Consider the following 3,415-nt stretch of genomic DNA (forward strand, 5'->3'; position numbering starts at 1 on the left):
CCCCACATAAAAAGAATGACTCTGGCCTTTTATTATTATCATTATTATTATTATTGTTGCTTTTGGGTCACACCCAGCGATGCTCACCTGTTACTCCTGGCTTTGCACTCAAAAATCTCTCCTGGAGGTACTTGGGGGACCAAATGGGACACTGGGAATCGAACCTGGGTTGGCTGCGTGCAAGGCAAACACCCTACCCACTGTACTATCTCTCCAACCTTGACTTTGGCCTTTTAATAGATAGGTACTAACTTAAAGAAGTAGATAACATGATGATATACATTGAAGACCCTTAAAGAATCCCTAAAAAAAACTCCTAGAAACAATAAACCAGAACAGCAAAGTGGCCAGCTACAAAAATCAGTTGCATTCCTATATACAAAATAGTGAATCAGAGAAGAACGATACCAAAGAGCCTGTACTATTTAAAATAGTGTCCAAAAATATCAAATACCTAGGAATCAACTTAACAAAAGAGACCTATAGAATAAAAAGGTAAAAAGGTAAAGGCCCTCCCGTTGATCGTCGATTTGCTCGAGCGGGCCCAGTAACGTCTCCATTGGAGACTTTGTTGTTACTGTGTCTGGCATATCGAATACTCTCGGTAGCTTGCCGGGCTCTCCGAGAGGGGCGGAGGAATCGAACTCGGGTCGGCCATGTTGGCCGCGTGTAAGGCGAACGCCCTACCCGCTGTGCTATCGCTCCAGCCCTATAGAATGAAAATTTAAAAATAATTGATAAAAAGATTAAAAGGTGGTAGAAAATGAAAAAATATTCCATATTTATAAATTGGAAAGATCAACATTGTCAAAATGACCATCTTACCTAAACTACTATAAAGAGTCAATGCACCAGGCCTTTCTCCCCACCCCAAAGAGACCCCGAGTCGCTGCCCACGAACTGCCTCTCTGGCTCCTGATCAAGCTGCTTAACAGCCATGATCCAAGAGACTCAGAATCAAATCTCGGAACCCAGCACCTTTTGGGAGAAATGCGTCTGGTCTCCACAGTAGATTATCAGCGCAGGGCCACCCTAGGGGGGAAAGGTTGCTGTCCCTCCACCTGCTCCCCATTGGTGGCTTGGTGGCCACTATCCACCAGAGGTCATTGGTCAGTCAGGATTTGGCCAGCAGTGATGAGACAAGCAGGGTTTCACAGGGTGGGGGTGGAGCCAGCCCTTTCCTCCCTGCCCCAATGAGATCCTGATTTGTGCCCACAAAGGGCTTCTCTGGCTCCTGATAAAGCTGCTTAACGGCCATGATTCCAGAGACTCAGGAACAAATCTCGGAACCCAGCAGGTTTGGGCAGAAATCCCTCCAGATTTAATTGTTAAAATTTCGGAATTCCAAAATCGTGCAGCCACTACTGTGGCTGCGCAACATCATATGTTATTCATAATCAGCAATAGAAAACAAATTGTCTACTGTTGCCTTTTCAACAGATCTCAGTGTTGAGGTAAAATCCCAAATAATAATGGCGGGTCTGGTGTCGAAATATTGAATGTAATCAAAGTAGAGAGAGAGTAATGTGGAAATCATCTGCTCCACAGGTAGGGGGAGTGTGTGGGATGGGGGTATACTGGGGCTTTTGGTGATGGAAAATGGGCACTAGTGAAGGGACAGGTGTTTCATTGTATGACCGAGACTTAAACCCGAAAGCTTTGTAACTGCTCTCACAGTGATTCAATAAATAAAATTATTAAAAAAGAAAAAAAATAAGGTGGAGTTCATGCCCAATTCAATCAGTCTTATCAATGGCTGAATAAATAGCAATACTCCTACATAAAAAAATTAATTAAATAAAATAAAATGTAAAAAAATAAAGATTCAATGCAATTCTTATCCAAATTCAGGTAACATTCTTCAAAGAATTAGAACTGTCAATTATAAAGTTTGTGTGGAACCATAAAACACCTCCACATAGCCAAAATCATACTGAAAAATAAGAATCAAGGAGGCATCTCACCAGCTAACTTAAATCTATACTATAAAGCCATAGTTTCAGATAGCCTGGTATTGGAATAAAGATAGACTCTCAGACCAATCGGTCAGAATAGAATATCTAAGGATTAAACCCCCATATACATGGTCAGCTAATTTTTAATAAAGTTTCTGAGAGAATTAAATGGAATAAAGACAGCCTTTCAACAAATAGTGTTGGGAGAATTGGATAACCATATGAAAGAAACTAAAACTGGATCCATATCTCACACTTTATGCAAAAGTCAACTCAAAGTAGATCAAAGACCTTGAGATCAGGCCTGAGTCTATAGTATATTGAGGAAAATTTAGGCAGAACTCTCTAAGACCTAGACCTCAAAGCAGTATTCAACAATATCATACCATTGGCAAAGGTGACAAAATCAAAACTAAACAAATGGGACTACAACAATCTTAAGTTTATATGGCAAAAGAAACACAAGCTAAAACTAAATAACAACTGATTAGGAGAAAGTATTCACACTCAACACATCAGATAAAGGATTGATATCTAGGGTCTATAAATTGCTCACAAAAATCACTGTATCACTGTCATCCCGTTGTTCATCGATTTACTCGAGTGGGAGCCAGTAACATCTCTATTCCTCCCAGCCCTGAGATTTTTGCAGCCTCTTCTTACTCATCTTTTCCCAATGATTGGAGGCTCTTTTAGGGTCAGGGGAATGAGGCCTGTAGTTGTTACTGGTTTTGGCATATCGAATATATGCCACAGGTAGCTTTCCAGGCTCTGCGCGTGTGGGTGGGATACTCTCGGTAGCTTGCCGGGCTCTCCGAGAGGCATATATTTATATATTTCTCTTTATTATTTGTTGTCTACTGTCTGAACCCCATCAAATATGGCGTGTTAATTATGGAAAATTAGTAGAAATTGTTTCATAATGTGTCTCACAGGTCCGGAAAGCGGCCTGGAGCATGGCGGCGGTTGGGCGGTTGGGTAGATCGGCTGCCGGTGCTGGGTCCCTTGGGGCGGAGAGAGCTCTCACCTGCCCTGTTCTGAGGCTCCCCAAGTGAAAACAGGGGCTGGAGTGATAGCATTTGCCTTGCACGCGGCTGACCCAGATTCCATTCCTAGCATCCCATATGGTGCCCCAAGCACCACCAGGAGTAATGCTTAAGTGCAGAGCAAGGAGTAATCCCTGCACATGGCTGGGTGTGACCCAAAAAGCAAAAATAAAATCTAAAATTCCCATTAAGAACGGGAAGAGGAAATGAATAGACATTTCTCTGGGAAGACCAATGGATGGGCAACAGGCACATAGGAAAATGTTCATCATCACTTATTATTAGGGAAATACAAAACAAGACAATGAGATATCATTTACACCAGTGAGAATGGGTGGAAACAATCTTTGTTGGTGAGGATGTGGTAAAAAAGAAACCTTCAACCACTGTTAGTGGAAATGCTGTCTGGTTCAA

This window comes from Sorex fumeus, unplaced genomic scaffold, assembly GCF_029834395.1.
Source record: "Sorex fumeus unplaced genomic scaffold, SorFum_2.1 ptg000033l, whole genome shotgun sequence".
Taxonomy (NCBI): Eukaryota; Metazoa; Chordata; class Mammalia; order Eulipotyphla; family Soricidae; genus Sorex; species Sorex fumeus.